The sequence below is a fragment of the Stegodyphus dumicola genome, chromosome 1 (assembly GCF_044657685.1).
Source record: "Stegodyphus dumicola isolate Sdum_Otavi_A_Nest chromosome 1, ASM4465768v1".
Taxonomy (NCBI): domain Eukaryota; kingdom Metazoa; phylum Arthropoda; class Arachnida; order Araneae; family Eresidae; genus Stegodyphus; species Stegodyphus dumicola.
In genome coordinates, this window is record NC_140768.1 from 1,992,578 (window position 1) to 2,016,953 (window position 24,376).

Genomic DNA, 24,376 nt, shown 5'->3' on the forward strand with positions numbered 1-24,376 from the left:
CAAATGTTTCGTGAAAAAGAAATATGCTCAAATCAAGATTTCATAAATTTAAATAGTTATTCAAAAGGCTGAGAAATAAATAAATACTTCACATTACTAGAAAAAGAGATATAGATATTGAAAAACCTTGTCTTCAAAAGAGAAAAAGTGAATAAATGTCGTCAAAAATAATCACAGTTGATGAATTTACTTGCAATTTTTATGGAGTGAAAATCTTGGAATCTGTCCTGAACTCTGCCTTGATATCAATAATCTCTACATATAATAAAAGAAAGAATCTGTCTGTGTGTGTGTGTGTGTGTGTTTGTGTGTGTGTGTTTCGTTTGCGCTGCGCGTAAGCTAATAGAACCACGGCTACGAAATTTGGTACATAGGTGCATCTAAACAAGAGCCAGTGCACCTCGAAGCGATTTTTTTCGAAATTCGATTTTTTTTTTATTTTATGTTTTGTGACGAAATCGCGTCATTTTGAGACATAATGGGCTATAGGAAAGCGACATTTTACTCTACACACTCCATTTTCACATCGTCATGAAACGTAGGCACTTAGCTATTTTACGAACTTAAAATAAATTTCATGTTTCAATAAATCGATTCAATAAGAATTTATTTAACAAAGGGAGCTTAACACCTTTTCAACGGGACTTTTTCTAAAAGAGTTTATTTTTTAAAATGTACAGTTTATTTTTCTTTGATTTTTGGACACGTTAAACTTTCATCCTTGCGATTGCTTTTACGAAAAGAATTTTGGAAAAATGATGATATTTTGTATTTTTTAAAAAAATTTTAAATGAAGTTTCCGAGTACACTTCTCACATCTTTAAAAATTTCAACAATTTGGCAACAATTTTACTGGCTTATTGTTGATAGATTTTTGATGAAATCGCATCATTTTGAATATTTTCATTCTTTTAGAAATATGGGTTTGGCAACAATTTTTCATCGTATCTCTTATGTCACTTTTTTTAAGAGATTGGCATATTTCATTGTCATTTATATATATATATATATATATATATATATATATATATATATATATATATATATATGATACATTTTTATTGATTTTGTTTTGATAAAGTTGTTTAGCAGAGTAAAATTCTGCGCGGAATTTTATGTTTTTTGAGTTGTTTCCATGTTATTTTATGCTTATTTCACTGTTTGTAAGATATTGAAAAGTTTTGCATAATTTTGTTTCTTCAACGGAAAGTTGATTAATATTTTGTTAGGATAATTAATATTTGTGTTAAGGTATATAGATTATTTCATTGTAATTTTTTCCTCTTAAAAATATAAGATAAAATATCATTAATTATACTTCGCTTTTTAGAATTTTTGCATTCTTTTATGTTATTTATTGCTCATTTCACGGTTTTTAAGATATTGAAAAGTTTTGAGTGATTTGTTTAAGAAACGAAGTTCTTAACCTCCTTTATACCGTTTGAGTTCTTAAGATTTTGCAAAGGGAAGTTGGTTAATTTATTTATTAGGATAATTAATATTTGTATTAAGGGATATTGTTTATTTCATTGTAATTTTTTATACGTAATAACTCTTTTTTATGAAGTTGTTCTGCAGAGTAAAATTCTACGCAGTTTTTAAATTTAACGTTTGGTGTTCCCTTCAGCCACTTTTCCGGTACATTTAAAAGCCAGACGAAGGCTGGCAGCGAAGCTGCTAGTATGTCCATAAAGCTGGGATATATTTTGTTTTCTGCCTTGTAGTTTCCAGTTTAAAGCATTTAGATGGGTTGTTAAATCATTCAGCAAGAATATTTATAAACTGGATTTCTTCCAATTTTTCTTGATACTCATGACCAATGTTTTCTTTTTTGAGGAAAGCAAGGATTTTATTCAACCCAAAAAACTGTCGCAGACACTATCCAGCACTTAGCCAGCGCACTTGACAGTACAATAAAATGTCACTATACTCGTCATCCAAATTGTCCACAAACGCAATAAATGCTCTGTGTCTCTGGGTTTTGCCTCTCCTTATTAAATTTACAATATTTACAACAGTTTTCATTGTCTGAGCCTTATAATTTTTATTATTTAATTATTATATTTAACATAATTATTTATATTTACTATTTATTATATAAAGTAGCAAAAAGGGTTTTTTGTTTTTCCAAATGTTTAACTAACATTTTTATTTCCTTGTACGAAGTAAAAAGGAAGTATTGTAATCGCGAAAAGTTTCAGGCAGCATATTTCAACGAAAATATCCATTTTGATCGCTATCGAATGCAATTTAACGATGTTTTTGCGTGATATCTGTAGGTAAGGACAGAATAAACTCCAAAAAATTATAAAATTGCTTTAAAATTAATTCTGAAGAGAATTTTTCGTAGCGTCTGTACGAACGTATCTCGCATAACTCAAAAACGAGTAGTCTCAGAACGTTGAAATTTTGTATGTAGGACTGCTGTAACATGTAGATGTGCACCTCGTATTTTGGTTACAATCGGCCGCACCATACGTATATAAATATATTTATATATATATATCCACTCAGTTACCCGCCTCAGTGATCTCAGTTTCTTTACTCTTATATGTTTGTAAGTTGTACATTTCTTGTTTTAAAAATGATTGAATTATGTTGTTTTTAGCTTCCGGTTAAGGTTTTTATGCCTTTAGTAAATCTGTGTGCAATATTTTTAGAATTATCAACAATTCTAAAGTTGTTTACGTGCCGCTAAGCCCTTTTTCTGACGGCGGCCGTTGATTGTTTACATTTGAAACAGCAGACTAGTGGATTTGTTGCCAATCTAGAGTAACTTAGCTTCGCAACAACAAAGGTAACGCCTTCATTTATTATTGCCAATTAAATCATGCTTAATCCTTTCTGGAATTTTTTCGAGAAAATAAGCGTTAAAGATTTACTTCGTAATTTTTAATACAGATATTTTGAGTTTTTATGTATTTTTGCCTTCTCGCGAAGTGAGAACTGAATTAATTGAATGAGAAATACTCAATCGTCTGTGAAAAACTGTTTCTTTTGTGTTTTGTTTGCTCAATTTCTTTTACACATCGTTCTAGCTTTATTATAGTATTTGAATAGAACATGTGGCAACGATTAGATAATTCTCTTCTTTAAATGATATAAATTTTGTGCATTATGAGTTATAATATGAACGAAATATACTGTTAAGTGAATCTAGCGCCAGACTGTCGCTATGGTAAACAAATACTAGAGTGAATTTTAAAGAATGCATTTATTCTATTGTGGTTTATGCGCTGTCGGCGAAGTAGATTTAATTCAATCCAATAAGTTTAAATGAAATGGAAAAAAAAAATGCGTATAATTTAATATTCCGTACAAGGAAGTCATGTGGTGTACACATCAGATTTTTTTTTTTTTTTTTTTTAAGTAAAGAAGGCCAAGTGTCAATAAAATGAGTAAGTACGTTACAGAACAAAGTATGGGATATGTCTTGCAATGGTTACGAAATTGAAATGTGAGGGTGCCTTGCATACCTAAGAATGTCTGGTCTCTTTGTAGTAGTTTGCAAAGTACATGCAAAATATTGCCGGCTAATGCTATACTTGTTTTTATACTAGTAATGCATATCGCAAACCTTTCCCTTCGTCTTTCAGTTTTGCTGTTTTTACATGTATATTTATGATGATACTATTTTCTACGACGCAGGCAATCAAATTCATTAAACGCGCACTTTTCCAAGGTCACGTCAAAGTAAGCAAGAAATACTCTCGGAAATTATATGCTTCTCTAAATGAGATTGACAAGTGTTTCCTCTTTTGACTACGAAATATGTTCCTGGTATAATATATCACGACCGTCTTAAAAGTAGTGCAAGTTGAAATCACTGGAAGCTGAAATTTATTTATGAATAGAGTTTTGAATACCAGGAAGTACCGTTTGGATTTCTCGGACGCCTTTTTCTTACGTCCCTTTCTGGCCATATATTAAAATCCTTGACCCCTTCTTCAGTTTTTGATGGGCATTTCATCTGACACTATTCTTGACATAGTTTTCATGTGATTAGATGTTTTAATTTGTTAAGAATGTAATTTATTAAAAATTGTAACATTTTTTGCGACTATCATTAAATACACGGACGTTTATTTTAAAGTATTCGTTGAGACATTCCATAAAAATTCGCTGAAAAAAGGAAATTAAAATAGTATAAAATCGATATGTGTACTATATTTAAACTAATTTTAATTAACGTAGGTTTCATTAAGTCTTCGTATTGGTACGTGTTCTCTTCCTTCACGTCCGTACGGGGTTCAAAGTTCAAAGGGGCTTTTCGTTCCCGAAGGACTATTAGTTTCGTTTGGGCGTTTTTGTCCGATTCACAAAATTGTGCTTATGCTTTTGTTACAAATTGGTCTCCTCTTTGCTCTCTCATTCTCCAAATCTCTCTGCTCCTCCTCTCTCTCCTAACCCTCTCTCGCTCTCATCCTCCTCACTCTCTCCTCCTCGCTCTCAAATCCTCCTCTCTCATCCTCCTCGCTCTCCTAACCATCTCTCGCTCTCATCCTCCTCACTCTCTCCTCCTCTCTCTCATTCTACAAATCTCTCTTATGATCCAGATCTTTCTTCTCCTCCTCTCTCTTATCCTCTAAATCTCTCTAATCTTCCAAATCTCTCATCCTCCAAATCGGTTTTAAAATATCCCAGAATAATTTTCCTTTTGGAAAAAACAATATTGTATTTAGTCTTGTCATCTCACGTCGATTCGCTACATATGTCAGTTTTTCTCATATCATTAATCAAAATTCATAGTCCTTTGGGAACGAAAGCCCCTTTGACGTAATCTAAAATCTGAATTCTTTCAACTTTTTTTTTTTTTTTTAGTCCAAAAGGGCTTTCGTCTCCGAAGGATTATTAGTTTCGTTTGGGTATTTTTGCCCGATTTACAATAAAAGCTTTGTATCACTTTTCGTCTCCTCTCTCTCATCCGCCAAATCTCTCTGCTCCTCCTCGCTCTCTCATCGTCCAAATCTCTCTCCTCCTCTCTCATTCTCCTCCTCTCTTTCCTCCTCCTCGCTCTCTCATTTTCCAAATCTCTGTCATCCTTCTCTCTTTCCTCCTCCTCGCTCTCTCATTTTCCAAAACTCTCTCATCCTCCTCTCTTTCCTCCTCCTCGCTCTCTCATTTTCCAAATCTCTCTCATCCTCCTCTCTTTCCTCCTCTTCGCTCTCTCATTTTCCAAATCTCTCTCATCCTCCTCTCTTTATTCCTCCTCGCTCTCTCATTTTCCAAATCTCTCTCATCCTCCTCTCTTTATTCCTCCTCGCTCTCTCATTTTCCAAATCTCTCTCATCCTCCTCTCTTTATTCCTCCTCGCTCTCTCATTTTCCAAATCTCTCTCATCCTCCTCTCTTTCCTCCTCCTCGCTCTCTCATTTTCCAAATCTCTCTCATCCTCCTCTCTTTCCTCCTCCTCGCTCTCTCATTTTCCAAATCTCTCTCATCCTCCTCTCTTTCCTCCTCCTCGCTCTCTCATTTTCCAAATCTTTCTCATCCTCCTCTCTTTCCTCCTCCTCTCTCATCCAACAAATTTCTCTCCTCCTCCTCTCTCTCGTCCTCCAAACATCGTTCATCCTTCTCTCTTTCATCCTCCAAACTTCTCTCATCCTCCAAATCTCTCTTCTCCACAAAATCATTTTAGAATATCCCATAATAATTTTCATTTTGACAATTAGAATACTGTCATTGTCAATAAAACGGTAGTCAAGCAACCACAATAAGAAACCATTCTATAGACCTTTGTAAAAAAAAAAAAAAAAACTATTGTAAGAAACTTTTGTATTGAAAAAACGATTATCATCTCATTAATCAAATTGATGGATGGTCCTTCGGAGACGAAAGTCCTTTTGTAATCTAAAATCTAAGTAATCTAAAATCTGAATCCTTTAAGATTTTTTGGGGGGGGCGGGCAGTGTACGTCATTTGACTAGAACAGTGTATAAACACCTACTATCTGCACTTGACCTGCAGACGTTTACTACATGGGTACACTCTACCGGCATAATTACGTCTATATATAGTTTCTGTGCCGGTTTTGCTCCCAAAGATGCATATAATGTACTAGCCTTAATTAATAAAAGCATTTTTAGTCGCTAATATAATACATGATTGCGAATCGGAAGGTATGCTGCTCTATTACAGCAGCCTAGTTGGCGATTTCAGGAGCCAACAGCAGACCGCCTTTAGAATGCTTGTTTGCACCTGGATCCTTCCAGTTCACAGAAGTAAATAGCACTAGCACGCATAAACGTAACATTTCCTTTAAAGAGTGTGCTTTCTCTTTGTTGCACGTAAGTAAGCTCGTTACAAGTGTTCGAATGGAAGACCTGCTCGATACCCACATGTCAGCGTAAGAAAGAAAAAAAATGTGCTTCTATAGGTCTTTCTATATCATTTTAATTTTGAACTTCGTGTACTTTCTGTTTATTTTAGCGTCATCTTTGTTTATGTCAGAAACCAGTGCAAGATGAGCGTCCACTTCTGTCTTAAATAACCATTATTTTTCATGAATCCACAAAACAATTAAATCGCAGGCAGTCATTTTGACACTTCTGGTTTACAGGATTACAGTAAATCACAACAGAGTTATAGGAAAAAATCTGATGTGTACACCACATGGCTTCCTTGTACGGAATATTAAATTATACGCATTTTTTCTTGCATTTCATTTAAACTTATTGGATTGAATTAAATCTGCTTCGCCGACAGCGCATAAACCACAATAGAATAAATGCATTCTTTAAAATTCACTCTAGTATTTGTTGACCATAGCCACACTCTGGAGCTAGATTCATATATTTCGTTCATATTATAACTCATAATGCACAAAATTTATATCATTTAAAGAATGGAATTATCTAATCGTTGCCACATGTTCTATTCAAATACTATAATAAAGGTAGAACCATGTATAAAAGAAAGTAAGCAAACAAAGCAAAAAAGAAACAGTTTTTTCACAGACGATTGAGTATTTCTCATTCAATTAATTCAGTTCTCACTTCGCGAGAAGGCAAAAATACATAAAAACTCAAAATATTTATATTAAAAATTGCGAAGTAAATTTTAATATAAATATTTTGAGTTTTTATGTATTTTCGAATATGTAATTTTTATGTAAAATTTCGAAATTTATAAATTTTAATATAGGTATTCCAAGAAATAATCTATATTAAAAAGATTAAAAATCTAATTAAATTATTTTTAATAAGATAATCTATATTAAAAATTACGAAGTAAAATTTAATATAGATATTTATAAATTTTAATATAGGTATTCCAGAAAGGATTCAGCATGATTTAATTGGCAATAATAAATGAAGGCGTTACCTTTGTTGTTGCGAAGCTAAGTTACTCTAGATTGGCAACAAATCCACTAGTCTGCCATTTCAAATATAAACAATCAATGGCCGCCGTCAAAAGAAAAGGCTTAGCGGCACTTAAACAACTTTAAAATTGTTGATAATTCTAAAATTATTGCACACAGATTTACTAAAGGCATAAAAACCTTAACGGGAAGATACAAACAACACAATTCAATCATTTTTAAAGCAAAAAATGTACAATTTTCAAACATATAAGAGTAAAGAAACTGAGATCACTCAGCCAGGTAACAGAGTGGATATATAAATAAATATATTTATATACGTTTGGTGCTGCCGATTGCAACCAAAATACTAAGTGCACATCTACATGTTATAGCAGTCCTATATACAAAATTTCAACGTTCTGAGGCTACTCGCTTTTGAGTTATGCGAGATACGTACGTACGTTCGTACAGACGCCACGAAAAATTCTCTTCAGAATTAATTTTAAAGCAGTTTCATATTTTTTTTTGCAGGAAACGAGTGTTTTAGTCTGTCCTTACGTACAGATATCACGCAAAAACATCCTTAAATTGCATTCGATAGCGATCAAAATGGGATATTTTCGTTGAAATATGCTGCCTGAAACTTTTCGCGATTACAATACTTCTTTTTACTTCGTACAAGGAAGTAAAACGTAACTGCATTTATTTTACGTGTACACAGAATCTATACTCCCCCAGAAGGTGTAGTGGTTAGGAGAGCCTACTACAGTACCGAAGGGCCCAAGTTCGAATCAAGGAGAAGACATGGATGTTTGTAAATGTTTAATTTCGGCTCGCCGCATATTTAGAGTGCCTCATGGCGGCACTGTAAATATGCGGCGAGCCGAAAGTTCTCTTGTGTGGATTGATGGACGGGCAGAGGGAAGAGAAACCCCCGGATTACCCCTCCCCCGGGGTGCTCTCCCTCAAAATTGGGGATGGAAAATAGAAGTCCAATCTCTCTTTGGAGTAGGGCTCTGGCAACCATTGTTCCATGTAAAATGAACAAAACAACAACAATAACAGAATCCCTAATTTCCATGCAGCCAACCTCTTTTCTCAGCGTCGAATACCAGACGACTTTAACAATATTCAGAGATTTTAAACACTCAGTCCAAGTGCGCTGAATGTTGTTTAATATTACTAATGACTGTGTTTCTCTTAAAAGGAATTTTCTATGTTATGGGTAGGTCCTACCAATGGCTTGGGTGTTGCTGAACGCTGGGAGTTCGACTCGAGTTCGATACCAGGCTAACGGACTAGCAGTATGGTTGTTTTCCGTTGTTTTTATCATGTATAACGTAAATACGAATCAGTTTTCCTTAAAAAGTTCTCTACGAAGGCATCTTTTCCCTTAAGTAGATAAGCCCTTGCGCGTTTTGCCATATTCAAGTTAACCTCATCTATGTTACTAGTGCCAAGCCAATCGCGGCAAAAATCGTTTGAAGAAAATGTGTACCGCGCGCTTATACGAGTATTTCGGAAAACCCAGGGTATTGTTTTTGCACAAGCAATTTGCCTTTTTTAATTTAAGGGCAAAACATAGGAAAATAACCTAGAAAAGCATGTAAATGAGGACACTGATTGCATATTCAGGATTATAGAGTGGCGCGAACTATATTTTTGGGTGCAGAAACAGTTTTTGAATAAATGCTCCGTGATAAAGTGTGAAAGCAACATACACAAATTTAGCAGTTTCCAGTCCCACTGCAAATAAACCGGAAGACCTGTCGTATTTCTTTCACGGCTAAAGATAAATAAAATAAAATAAACCCCTTAAAGCCTTAACGAAAGTGTCAGAAAATTGATTTTATCTTACTATCTAACCTATTTAAGATAACCGGGAGGCATTGGCCTCCAAAGTAAACACATCTTTCAATGACGGCTATTGAAAAACTTTTGAAAACCGCTCAAGATATAAACGGGGTAGTGGTATATTTTAACTTGCTAATTTTCATTCTTTAAGACGCGATTAGTACATTAACCATATGAAAAGAATTCTTGAATTATATTGTAAAAACAATTTTCTATGAAAACGAAAATTATTATTTTTAACAAAATTACTTCATGTAAGTTTTTATGTCTGTTTTAAATTAGGGCTCTTAATATTACAAAGGTTAGGTTAGGTTATTTAATTACGGCAAAGCCTCGAGGGCTATCTGCCTAAGGGTAGGGATGCCTTCGTGGAGGACTTTCTAAGGGAAACTGGCTCGTATATACGTTACACATGGGGAAAACCACGAAAACACCCATGCAGCCAGCCCGTTCGCGGGATTCGAACCTCGGAGCGAACTACCAGTGTTCAGCGACTTTACCGCCTTAATATCGCAAAGGAAATACAGGAATTATGATTTTAACGAATTGTAACGGGTTGTTTGGAGATGTAACGGGTTTGTAAAACGCTTGTGAGGATTTATCTATTTATTTTGGACTAAAAGGTAATTTTGAATTAAGTAACTTTTCTGTTGCTCTCTTTTTTATGCTAGAGTGTTAATGAGACAGCGAGCGTTTATTCAAAATTGAGGGGAAAAGAAGAGCTATTTAAGTGAAGATTCCGCAAGCTAGAGCATGTTCTGCCTACTTGAGACCACGTTGTTTGTGACTAAATAGCGATCTGATTCTGTGGCGTTTAGTGCTTCTAGCCATTAAGCTTGTCTCGCCGATTTTCTACAAGCCAGAGCCTTCCTGCGTGTTATTTTATCCTGTGAGCCGTTAAGCTAATCTAATTACATTTGATTCTTATTTAAGTTACGCCGGAGGTATTGGCTTATGTAAGGTGGGGCCGGCTGTGGAGATTTCTGCTTTTGAATAAAGTGGTATTACACACCTTTCTTCTGACTTTTGTTTGTATCATAAAACTTGAAGATAATTCTTCTAGTCTTCCTAGAGCTTATGATTTTATGCTAGAGCGAGACTCTATCTGCTTTAAATCAAAAAAGCAATATTTTCCTACTTTCGTACTCTACTTATTACTGAATTCACTAACAAACCACAAACATAATCAAAATCGTAAAACAACCTTGTATTTAGCGTAGGTATAATGAAACACTCAATCGATTTCGAGGGCAGCTAAAGGTCATTATTTGAAGTTCAGATTTTGAGCGTAAGATGCATTTGCCCCTCGCTCCCTATTTTAACTTCCCTAATTTTTTATGCTCGATCAGATAGCCTGGCTCAGTAAAAGTAGGCGGCCAGTGCAACTCTGATTAAAAATCTAGTTATAACCACGTGCAGTGCTAATAAGGACCACGTGTTTCTGTTCTAGTCTAAACCACTAACATATTTTAAAGCATATTATACATCTATGAACTGATATATTATACATATACGTACGCTTTTAAGAAAACTGTAAGAGTATATCATACACGTAAACTGTTACAATCGTAGAGTCATCAGGTCATATCGATGTGAGATTGTGAAAGTGTGCACGAACGTGAACGTGCGGGGTTCGAGTCACGGCGAACGGGCTGGTTGCATGGACGTTTTCATATTTTTCCCCACGTGCAACGTAGATACGAGCTAGTTTCCCTTAAAACGACTTGCACGGGTATCCTTCCCTTTCCGTGCAGTGCCTAACGACGGAGCACGTAATAAGTAACAAATCTGATGTGTACACCACATGACTTCCTTATACGGAATATTAAATTATACGCATTTTTTTCTTGAATTTCATTTAAATTGATTGGATTGAATTAAATCTACTTCGTCGACAGCGCATAAACCGCAATAGAATAAATGCACTCTTTAAAATTCACTATATTTGTTTACTATAACGACATTCTGAAGGCACGGAATTTATATCATTTGATTAATTATCGTTGCGACATGTTCTATTCAAATACTATAATAAAGCTAAAACGATGTATGAAAGAAATTAAGCAAACAAAACAAAAAATAAACAGTTTTTCACAGATGATCCAGTATTTATCATTCAATTAATTCAGTTCTCACTTCCCGACAAGGCAAAAATACATAAAAACTCAAAATATCTGCATTAAAAATTACGAAGTAAATCTTAAACACTTATTTCCTCGAAAAAATTCCAAAAAGGATTAAGCATGATTTAATTCGCAGTAATAAACGAAGGCGTTATTTTTGTGTTGCGAAGCTTAGTATCTCTTGATTGGCAACAAATCTACAATTCTGCTGTTTCAAATGTAAACAAAAATGTTCGCCATGTTATTTAAAACTTAACCGCACTTAAACAGCTTTTAAAATGTTGATAATTGTACAAATATTGCACACAGATTTACTAAAGGCATAAAAACCTTAACCGGAAGCTAAAAACAACATAATTCAATCATTTTTAAAACAAGAAATGTACAACTTACAAACATATAAAAGTAAAGAAACTGAGATCACTGAGCCGGGTAACAGAGTGGATATATATATAAATAAATTTATATACGTTTGGTGCGGCCGATTGCAACCAAAATACGAGGCGCACATCTACATGTTATAGCAGTCCTATATACAAAATTTCAACGTTCTGAGGCTACTCGTTTTTGAGTTATGCGAGCTACGTACGTGCGTTCGTACAGACGCCACGAAAAATTCTCTTCAGAATTCATTTTAAAGCAGTTTTATAATTTTTTTGGAGGAAAAGAGTCCTTTATTCTGTCCTTACGTACAGATATCACGCAAAAACATCGTTAAATTGCATTCGATAGCGGTCAAAATGGATATTTTCGTTGAAACATGTTGCCTGAAACTTTTCGTGATTACAGTACTTCCTTTTTACTTCGTACAAGAAGTAAAAAGGAAAAAGGACATATTCACAGTTTACATTAACTTTGTCCGGTAGCTCAAATACATGTTTTGAAGTTTTAACTGCATGAATCAAGAATGTGTTTAGTCTATTGAGCAGGGCTTAATTTCTAAAATTACAAGTGCAGGAGCTCTGAACGAGACCGTCAAGAAAAAGGAACGAGAATAAATAAAATGACTAATAAAATCATTAAAATAAAAAATATATATATAAATTAAATTACGCCCAAAGGGACGTTTATTTCACAATTTGTGCGTTACCTTTATTCATTAAATATCACGTTCGCACTTTATAAACCATAACATTCAGTTCTTCCGATACACAGTCTCGCGCGCTGGAGTTTTTTTTTTTTTTTTTTTTTTTTTTTTTTTTCCCGTACAGTGTTGCCATGGCTCTCTTCGAAATCGTTTAGTTTGTTAATCAAAAACTCGTTAAGTGTTACAAAATACGAAATCGATAATAAAACAAATTTCAAATTCAAATTAGGGCTTCCACATGCCCATATTCTATGGAAGATTAAACTTTATTCCAATTTTGATGGCTCTAGGAACCGTTGTTTTATCACTATGTGAGAAATATACATGCATTCCTGCAGATTCTTCATTATTTAATTTCTTTAAATATAATACATGGCGGTAAATAATGTTTGGTGGCAACAATTTGAAAAGTGAAACAGCGCTTATCGTTAATCGACGCAAAATGCCAAAATGAAATTAACAGTTTTTCTGGGCAAATTGCCCTTTTTATAATTACTAATAATAATTAAATAATTAATTGTTAAAGTAATTCAATAATCAATTATTCAAGTGATGAAAATTAAGTTTTAATAAAATGTAAAAAAATAAATTTAAATTTAATAAGTGGTTCTAATATTATTTTATTACTGAAAATAAAATTTTCGAGATCACATTTCTACTTAAGTTTTTGTTCAGTCACATAAAAGAAGTGCCGGAGTCTTCTTATTTAGTTATTTAGGGCTCCGATGCGCTTTGGCTAGAATTATAGGAACTACTCTGATATGCGCCCTCAAGTCGCCAAATTTCTCGCCAAACACTTTTGGAGAGAAACTCCACGCTGCCATATTGCTATCTAAATTTTTTGTCAACATTTCGAATATTAAGCCTAAAATGTCTCCAAAAACACGGTTTAAAAACACAATTAAAACTAAAAATCCGAAACAAAAACAAAAAATTTTGATAGCAAAACCGTAAAAGTTTCTAACCAAAATTATTTGACAAGAGTCCATGTACACAGCGATATGTTTTAACTTAAAAAAACATCTACGAATTGCACAATTTAGGCAACAAACAAATCTACGAACTACGCACACCTCACTTTAATAAATTAACATAACAACAATAAATTTTAAAGAATACCATGTACACAGCGTCCTGTTTCAACTTAAAAAATCATCTACGAATTGCACAATTTAAACAACAAACGAATCTACGAACTACGCACATCTCACTAATAAATTAACATAACAATAAATTTCAAAGAATACCATGTATACAGCGTTCTGTTTCAACTTTAAAAGACATCTACGAATTGCACAATTTAAACAACAAACGAATCTACGAACTACGCACACCTCACTTTAATAAATTAACATAACAACAATAAATTTCAAAGAATACCATGTACACAGCGTCCTGTTTCAACTTAAAAATCATCTACGAATTGCAGAATTAAAACAACAAACGAATCTACGAACTGCGCACACCTCACTTTAATAAATTAACATAACAACAATAAATTTCAAAGAATACCATGTATACAGCGTTCTGTTTCAACTTTAAAAGACATCTACGAATTGCACAATTTAGACGGTACGCACTAATCAACAAAATAACTAAAATTTTAAACAATTCAAAAAACAAGAATAATGACAGAAATTCATACTAAAAAAAAAAAAAAATGACCATAACATTCTACAAAATAAGAACAAGAATAAAATAAAATGCACTTACCATGAATTAATGCTTTTTCGAGCAGCAGAAATACCAATTTCAAACCGCCTTTAACATGCCGCCACGTAATTACTATCGTATTTATATGACAGCCAGACACACTATCCAGAAAATTCATACTATGGTTCACAAATAAATAAAATCACAAATCCCTACTTCTATCGTGCACAGCCACTAAAAATAATCTCCCAGACCCTTTTTCCACACCTCCAAATACCCACTGCCCCTCAACAGGATGGCCACGACGATATTTCCTTTTGCCGAACTTCTATTCAACTTCCACCATTTTATCTTTCTAGCTTCTCAGACACAAAACATGACGCAAACCAAAGAACTCCAGAGAAAGATTTTTCAACGTCAACAGGGTTGCCATACAACACGTAATCGCGCCAAAAACCATCGCAGAACACATATCGCCACATTTGGTGAAATTAGGGCGTATATCAGAGTTCTACCGAATTATGATTTATCCCAAAATCTAAGAAGTACCGGCATAATTTACGCTCTCGGAGCCATATATATGAAAAATTTTACAAATGGCATCAAGCATTTACACAACAAAATTTCAGTTTAAAAAATCTTCTCTAGTAAACAAACTAATATCAGTTAATTGTACATCTTTCTAATTCGTACTTTTTACTAACTCTGTAAAGTTATTAATAATGTTTAGCTATTAATAATAATTCAAAAAAATAGTTTAATTATATGCATTTTTACGTTATCACTGTCCTGTGTGCTTTTATTTTTTACACTATTTTACAGTCATCTATAATTAGAGCATTGTCAATATTCTCAGAAATGAAACGTGAAATTGTCGAGATTAAAAACGCTTGCATAACATCACATGAAAGATAATCGAACGCATTTGTGTTCCATCACGCGACAGTAAAATATATCATTACTACATCCTGAGTATAAATTTGATTACTTAGAGAAAGAACATCCTTTAAAAAAATGTTCTGGTTTTCCTGTTTTTCGTCCGTTCATTGATCCTTGATACATACTCACTTTTAATAACACCTACATGTTCAAAAAAAAAAAAAAAATCTGAAATGTTTCAGATTTTAAATTAAGTCCAAAGGGGTGTTTTTTTTAACGTTTTGTTACCTTTATTTATTAAATATCATGTTCTTTGCACTTAAACCATAAAATTTAGTTCAATAGCAATATGGCAAAATACTTTTAAAAGGAGCATATCTTTAGAATTTCCGAGACATAGTTCGACGCGCTGGAGATAGAAAGGTTTTTTTTTCCCCTACGCAGAGCGTTGCCATGTCTCGCTTTTAAATCGTTGAGTTTGTTACTCAAAAATTCGTTACAAAATATGAAATCGATCATAAACCAAATTCCAAATTTGGGATTTCAGATGCCCCTATTCGCAGTAGGATTACGTCATTGAAACGAATTCATATGAAATGGATCATAAACCAAATTCCAAATTTGGGATTTCAGATGCCCCTATTCGCAGTAGGATTACGTCATTCAAAATTTCGAATTTCGAATATTTTTATAATCTACAGAACATAAAAAATATTGTTGCGTGAGTACGGGTTCATTATGAAATGAATGCCCAAGTCCGATGAAAAATGAACAAAAATTTATTATTATCACAACAAAAATGCTTAAATTTTCTCAAATTATCATGCAGTATTACAATATCTCACAGTAGTTATCTTTTAACTACTCAAATGTCCAATAGAACGTAATTCAAAACAGCTAAAGAACGCTAATCCGCGAATTCGCTACAATCAACAACAGTAGTTTTCTAAACAGCAACAAACTAAGCAACTACTACAAACTGAGATGTTTTCCTTCTTTTATAAGATTTTAAAATCACGCGCTAGAATTTTCCAGCACTTTCTCGAAATCGAAAAGAGATATTTATTTATTTAATGCACGCGCTCTTGTATTTTTAATTTTTCCGGCTTAGCTTTCTTTTAATATTCGTCACGCGCTGCACTGCGCGAGAAATAAAACCATTTAATTTATAATTGAACTAACATTAGCTTCTTAAATACCAAATTCGTAACACTGCCCCCTTCCCAAGGACTGCACGTCCCGGGCAGTACAATCCCTGGACAGGAAGCTAAACTTACAACTGTGGCATAAATGCAACTGAGGCATAAACATTACATTACAATATCAAACAATATAAACAATAAATGCAATAACTAACTTAAACAAATCAAATGCTATCAAATACTAAATACAAAACAAATACTAAATACAAATCAAATACTAAATGCAAATCAAATACTAAATACAAATCAAATCAAATACACATTTAAAAACAAAAAGGACCATGGTCTGATACTATTTACAATTATTTACATTACGTACTATGGCCATAGTAATGAGCTAACCTGTCGTAATGACCGACTTCAGGTTTAGAGTTCGAAGACTTACGGAGACGTCATTCAGTCTGTTCAGCACTGTACATGGACCATCCGAAGGTGACTGTAGTTTAGGACTGAGTCCTTTTCCTTGAATCGGGTTCCACAACCACACCTTGTCTCTTTTGTTGAATCTATGTCCAGTAGCTCTCGCGTTGTATCTGGTCTTCACTTTCTCCGTCGCCAAGTTCACTCGCTTTCGTGCGGAACGGTGCATCACTTCAAAACGGGCCTTGACATCTTGGATGTGTTCCTCAGGCGATGAAGACGCATCCGTACGGCGATGAAACAGGCGGTCACAAGGCAGACGAAGGTCTCGACCGAAGAGCATCTGAGATGGAGAATAGCTGGTAGTCTGGTGTTTCTTTTCGACCCTAGCATGATTTCGGCTGTTTCTCGAGCTGGTTCTTTCGGACAAAGCGTCGGCATTTCCAGGTGAGGATCCCTTCTTAGGATGGATAGTCATGTCTTGAGATCCTGAAAGCAGTTTGTTGTTTTTCAAGTCTAAGGAAAAATTGTATTTCCTTAAAAAGTCCAATCCGAGTATGCATGGATCTGTAATATCCGCCACATATGCCGTGTGATGGTAGGCGGCACTTCCAAATGTGATTTTCACGTTTAACTTCCCAGCTATGTCGATCTTTTCACCAGACGCAGTCTGAAGGGTAACACAGGATGGCGTCCAAATAAGTTTATCTTTAAACTGTTCAGCTAAATCTTTCCTAATGATGGTAACATTAGCTCCTGTGTCAATGATCATATTGCAAGGAACTCCATCGATATTCCCATTAATGGACATTCCGTTACTGTTGCCACTCACTGTATAAATTTTAAGCGCTTTAAAACAAGGTTTTTCATTATCTGGCAACCTTCGTTCCTCGATATGGTTACTAATTTGTTTACTGCGTCGTTGCTGGGAAATGGTCTTAATTTCCGTACCTCGGGATGTTCTGCAATTTCTTCGTATGTGGCCTTCAACTCCGCAGTTCCAGCATTTTAGAATTAGTTTCTTTTCACTTCTGTTCCGTCTCAAGCCACTGACTTGTCTGGTAAAATCATCTGCTTTATATTCCGTACCCTGGGGTGTTCTGCAATTCCGTCTTAGGTGACCTTCACTACCACATCTCCAACACCTTAGAGCCACTTTCTTCTCGCTCCTACTCTGTATCAAAGCATCGACTTGTCTGGATAAATCATCTAAACGAGCCATCAATTGGTCCCCTGGGTCGTGGACTCGCACAGCTCTGACTGGGTAGCGATTTCTAAGAGTTGCTTGCTGGGCTGCCTCCAATTTCACGGCGTACAACAGAGCGCTTTTTACATCCTTTACATCTGCCATTCGCAGTGCTTTCTGTATTTCAGGGTCCCGGATGCCATCGATGAAATATTGCAGGGACAGGATTTCCCTTGTTTCTGTCGGGCACTCCGAAAAGGCGTGATGTGACAGCCTTTCAACATCCGTGGCGAGCTCCTGAAGGGTTTCGGTGAGCTTCTGTTGACGAGATTTTAATTGGAGCCTGCTGTAGTCTTTTAAACATTTCTCGCCGAAGCGCAGCTCCAAAGCGCCGGATAGAGCTTCGAAATCTAGCCTTTGATTTTCGGGAAGCGTCTGCAGGATATCCGCTGCGTCTGCTTTCAGAGAAGCGGCGAGATGACAGGCCTTAGCTTGGGAATCCCATCCATTCGCATCCGCAACGATAGAAAATTGTGTCCTATACACCTGCCAGGAGGTCTTCCCATCATATGTAGATAGTTTCAGAACGGAACGAGCAGGCATCGATAAAAATTTGAAACCTTCAGACTTGTTTCCTACCGTCGCTATGCACTTCTTTAGGCTGTCAACTTCTTTGGCGACGGCAGCAGAAACCCTATCATCAATTTGTTGTTCTACGGTAGAAACTCTTTCTTCAATTTGTTGTTGGAAGGCCAAAACTCTTCCTTCGACTCGTTGCTCCACAGCCGACACTCTATCTTCTATTTCATCTTTGACAGAAGAAACCTTTTCTTTAATTTGCCCGACTTTATTTTCGACAGCTCCTATTCTGTCTTCCATAGCCTCAAATTTAGTTTCTATTACGCAGGTTATTTCTCTTTTCATTTCGTCTTGACCTGCTTCAATCTTTTCTTGTACAGCTTTTATGTCTTCTTTAAAAGTTACTTGACCAGCTTCCAACTTTTCGTGAACGGCTTCCATTTCCTTTTTAACGGATCTCATCTCTCCTTTAACGGAATCTTGGCCCAATTTCATTTCTTCCTTAACGGATTCCTGGCCCAATTTCATTTCTTCCTTAACGGATTCCTGGCCCAATTTCATTTCTTCCTTAACGGAGTTGACGGCCCCTTCCATCTTTTCTTGGAAAGCAGCAAATGCAGTCATCATTTGCCTGAGTTGTTCTTCCATCGCTCTTGTTATTGGCATTCAAATCCCACTCCTGACACCAAAAATTGTTGCGTGCGTACGGGTTCGTTATGAAATGAATGCACAAGTCCGATGGAAAATGAACAAAAATTTATTATTATCACAACAAAAATGCTTAAATTTTCTCAAATTATCATGCAGTATTACAATATCTCACAGTAGTTATCTTTTAACTACTCAAATGTCCAATAGAACGTAATTCAAAACAGCTAAAGAACGCTAATCCGCGAATTCGCTACAATCAACAACGGCAGTTTTCTAAACAACAAACAAACTAAGCAACTACTACAAACTGAGATGTTTTCCTCCTTTTATAAGATTTTAAAATCACGCGCTAGAATTTTCCAGCACTTTCTCGAAATCAAAAAGAGATATTTATTTATTTAATGCACGCGCTCTTGTATTTTTAATTTTTCCGGCTTAGCTTTCTTTTAATATTCGTCACGCGCTGCACTGCGCGAGAAATAAAACCATTTAATTTATAATTGAACTAACATTAGCTTTTTAAATACCAAATTCGTAACAATATTAATAAACCATTTATTTATTGACTTGCAAATGTCTGACTTTCAATATTAAAGACATTAAGTGTCTTGTCTGCCTATACTTCTGCATCATACAATTGAAACCATTAAGTGCACAGCACGTATTTTAAATGTGAAAGTGAGCTGATGGGAATTATCATGGAATAAAGCTGAGTTTGGAAACGGCCAAGTCTGGAAGTTATGCCTCCTTCTAAGTAACTGCGTATCGAAAATGCTACATATATGTAAATTAAAATATGTAAATAAGAATTCTAACTTTAATTTAACAACAGTCCTTTAACTTTTTTTTTTTTTCTTAAATTAGTTTAGTTCTCCTTTCTGTCCTAAAAATAGTAGCTACTAATGATAAATCGCTCTAAACAGAGTTTCAAAATGAATACCTGTCGTATGTTTCTTCTATAACGCTAATAACGTAGGTGCTCACGCAACGTTTCAACTAAACAATTTCAAATTTGGAACCAAAACGTAAATTTAAGCTGTAGGTATAAAGCTTAAATGAAACTAAATCATTCTGAAACAAACTTTTATAAACACAAATGAGTGCTAAAGATTTTAAGTTAATAGATTGCATTACTATAACTTCTGGATGGAAAAAAAAAATATCTGATGTGTACACCACATGACTTCCTTGTACGGAATATTAAATTATACGCATTTTTGGCTGTATTTCATTTAAAATTATTGGACTGAATTAAATCTACTTCGCCAACAGCGCATAAACCACAATAGAATAAATGCATTCTTTAAAATTCACTCTAGTATTTGTTTACCATAGCGACACTCTGGCGCTAGATTCACTTAACAGTATATTTCATATTATAACTCATAAAGCACAAAATTTATATCATTTAAAGAACAGAATTATCTAATCGTTGCCACATGTCCTATTCAAACACTATAATAAAGCTATAATCATGTATAAAAGAAATTAAGCAAACAAAACAAATAGGAAATAGTTTCTCACAGACGATCGAGTATTTCTCATTCAATTAATTCAGTTCTCACTTCGCGAAAGGGCAAAAATACATAAAAACTCAAAATTAAAAATTACGAAGTACATCTTACACTTATTTACTCGAAACAATTCCAGAAATAATTAAGCATGATTAATTGGCAATAATAAATGAAGGCGTTATCTTTGTTGTTGCGAAGCTAAGTTTCTCTAGATTGGAAACAAATCCACTAGTCTGCTGTTTCAAATGTAAACAATCAATGGCCGCCATAAAAAAAAGGCTTAGCGGCACTTAAACAACTTTAAAATTGTGGATAATTCTAAAAATATTGCATACAGATTTACTAAAAGCATCAAAACTTTAACCGGAAGATAAAAACAACATAATTCAATCATTTTTAAAGCAAAACATATACAATTTACAAACATATAAGTGAGTAAAGAAACTGAGATCACTGAGCCGGGTAACAGAGTGGATATATATGGGATGTACCAGCTTTTGTCCGGAATAAATAGATTTATGAAGACTCATAAATGTAGTCGTAGCTTAAATTATCAAACGATAAGTTTAAAAAACAGGATCCATTTATTATTATTCAGGAGAAATAGCAGTTACAAAATCAGATATCCGGAGTAAATAAAAAGAATTACTAATAACTTTTTCTATGAAGTTTACTGCATCGTGACATTTAAGAAAAATCCCCCGATATTCTTTTGCGAGTCCTTTTATAGCCTCTGGACAGGCGGAGCTTCAAAGAAATTGACGTCAGCCTCGTCAGCCAATCCAGTTCGCTTTAAATATTTCCAGAACATTCTATAACTGTACGTGTAGAAAAGGACGGAGAAACAACTTGACTACGGGGCTGTGCATTTAATTCCACGTACTTTCAAATAAGAGAACGTCGCCATTAAAAATGAAAAGAACATACAGTTAGAATTTTAAGCGTATTCTTGATTATGGAATTTTATTATTACATATATATATATATATATATATATATATACGTTTGGCGCGGCCGATAGCAACCAAAATACGAGGTGCACATCTACATGTTACAGCAGTCCTATATACAAAATTTCAACGTTCTGAGGCTACGCTACTCGTTTTTGAGTTATGCGAGATACGTACGTACATACATACGTTCGTACAGATGCCACGAAAAATTCTCTTCAGATTATTTTAAAGCAGTTTTATAAATTTTTTGGAGGAAAAGAGTCTTTTATTCTGTCCTTACGTACAGATATCACGGAAATACATCGTTAAATTGCATTCGATAGCGGTCAAAATGGATATTTTCTTTGAAATATGCTGCCTGAAACTTTTCGCGATTACAATACTTCCTTTTTACTTCGTACAAGGAAGTAATATCGATTGATATGCATAATTTTACTGTGAATCATTACCGTTTTCTAAATTGTGATGAAATGCCTAAACGTTCTTAACTGTTCTTTTGCAGCCATCTTGGACACATCGTGAACCTTCTTTGGCTTCCGTCCTGCCAAATTGCTTCTGTTGCTACACTTTCTTTTAACGGTCTCGCTTACTGCACCAATTTATCAGTGATGCGTGAAAAATATTCATCTACAATAAAAGCATTGTTTTGCTAAATCATAAAAGAATTGTTCCACTTCCCGTGACCGAAAATACTCTTTTACGCATCTACATATCAGATATGTTAATTTTCATTTTTATCTCCATAATTTATAAAGCAGGATAAGTATATGAAAAAAAGTTTCTGTGTCCCCAATTTCTATTTGTACACAGCTCTAAAGATCCAGCTATACAGTATTGCGTAATTTACAGAAACGACGAAAATATTTAAGTATAATTTAGAAAGTTGGTATATAGGCGATTTTCAATTACAAGTTGCTGGGAGATATTAATGATACCTACAAGATAAACACGCATTAAAGGGAGACTAGAAAAGTCTCTTCGTGCGTTTGTAATGCAATTAAGAGGCATTTCTCCTGAGAAAGTTCTCCATGGAAACATCATTATAAAAACATTACTCACACCCGAATCATTACCAGTGTACGTTTAATCATTTTTTTCGTCGACTTTCTTCGTTTCATTTGTTTTTAAATAGATTTAAGACAACACAACACAGTTCCAACGGAAATGCGACACAAAATTGTGAAAATGGAGATAGGGCAGAAAATTATAAAAATGGCAATACGACACAAAATTATAAAAATGGCAATACGGCACAAAATTATGAAAATGGCAATACGGCACAAAATTATGAAAATGGCAATACGGCACAAAATTATGAAAATGGCAATACGGCACAAAATTATGAAATTTAAGAATGAACCTTTTGAATTTCAGTATTTTGCATTACGAAATGGGAAGCAAGATAAAAAATTGTATGCCTAAAATGTACCATAATTGTGAAAAGTTTTCCCCTTAGTCCCAACAGTCCCCCACCATGAACCTTCTTTCCATGTTCTGGTTTTTCTTTCAGCGTTGCTCGTTTAGCGTGGTCCATTGCCTGGGGACAGACACAACACTAAGCTCTAAATGTAATCAATTCCCGGAGGACACGGTACTATGCTAAGAGTTCATAATTTTTCCCGCCTTCTTAGCAAGCCCTCGTGTGTAGCGGTCAGCACACTCGGCGCGTATTCGAGAGGTCCGCGGTTCGACTCCGCGGTCCGCGTCCGCGGCGAGGGCATTGCTCATTTTTCATATCTTCTGCTTCCTAAAAGTCCTAATGACTCTACAGTGGCGCGCGAACTCGAAATGGTGCTGGATGATGATTCTCCACCACCAGGATTTTCAGATTGGGTTCCCTAATCCTCAGTCGCCCTTTAAACGAGGAAGTATATAAGATATTTCTCCCGACTTCTAAGCATGCCTTCGTGGTACAGTGGTCCGCACACTCGGCGCGTATGGAGTGGTCTGATGTTCGAGTACTTGCGAGAGCATTGCACACTTTTCACGGCACACCTTTGAAATAACCTAACGTATGTCTAATAACAGGCGATAGCCTCGAAGGTGTATTAATTTAGTTTTGGTATTTTGAGTCGAAAACTTTAAATGTCCGTTTCACTTGTCAAATTGTTGCTACTAAATATTATCGCCCTGTGTTATATTTAAAGAAATTAAACAATGAAGAATCTACATAAATGTATGTATGCTCCTCGCACTGTGATAAAACAACGGTACCTAGAGCCATCCAACATTGCATAACGTAAATCTCCGCCGAATATGGGCATCTGGTTTTTGTTTTATTATCTATTTCATATTTTGTCAAACTTTAACGAATGTTTGATTAACAAACTCAATGATTTCAAAGCGAGGCATGGCAACACTATACGAAAAAAAAAGTTACGTCCAGCGTAGAATCTGAAAGCTTTGAGATTTTTATTTTTTTTTTTAAATTCCATAACAGGCTGAAGAGCACCTATTCCAGTGGGCCCAGCTATCCTGTCAGTGGCGAAAAGAAAGAAGCAAGCATGACTGAAACAACAAAATTACAATTTCATTTACTTAGCGTTCAGGGCATTCATGTATCTTCTTTCATTGTTCTTTGTTTAAACAGATGACTTGCAAATTGTTGCGAAACGTTTTTATGCTCTATCAGACTTTTCCTGTTTGCACATTAGGACGCTCGAGTACCAGTGAAGGAAACGTCGCTCTTTTTATAACGTTCTTTCTGCTTTCCTGTCAACACTATTACAAAAATGAATTGAAGGTGAGCGACAACATATAAAGCTTTTAACTACTATAAAAGAGGTATTAGACGGCCTTGTATGTTGACACGACAATGTGATTTATTCTGTGAAGACACATAACGCAGAATGACATAAAAAATAAGGTCTACCTTTAAACAGGAGTCATTACCATAGTAGACAAGAATTCCAATTACTGAGACTCCAAATATCTGAATTACTTATTCTCCTTGTGGGCTAAATAAAATTCAGTATTAATTTGTTTAATAATTTTTAAACTAATTTAAATTTTAAATTTTGTTCTGTTTAAATA

General features: G+C 34.8%; 1 protein-coding gene across 3 annotated transcripts in view; it reads right to left on the reverse strand.

Annotated features, from left to right (window-relative positions):
- The window catches only part of LOC118204512 (solute carrier family 41 member 1-like), a 272,491-nt gene that overhangs the window by 102,860 nt on the left and 145,255 nt on the right, over positions 1-24,376 (reverse strand). Inside the window, exon 1 of one of the 3 annotated variants that reach the window (XM_085812286.1) lies at positions 14,080-14,247. The exons of the other annotated variants lie outside the window; for them this stretch is intronic. The gene's annotated coding sequence lies outside the window, so the exon portion shown is untranslated. Of the gene's footprint in view, positions 1-14,079; positions 14,248-24,376 lie in introns of those variants that run through there. 3 annotated transcript variants of the gene reach the window in all.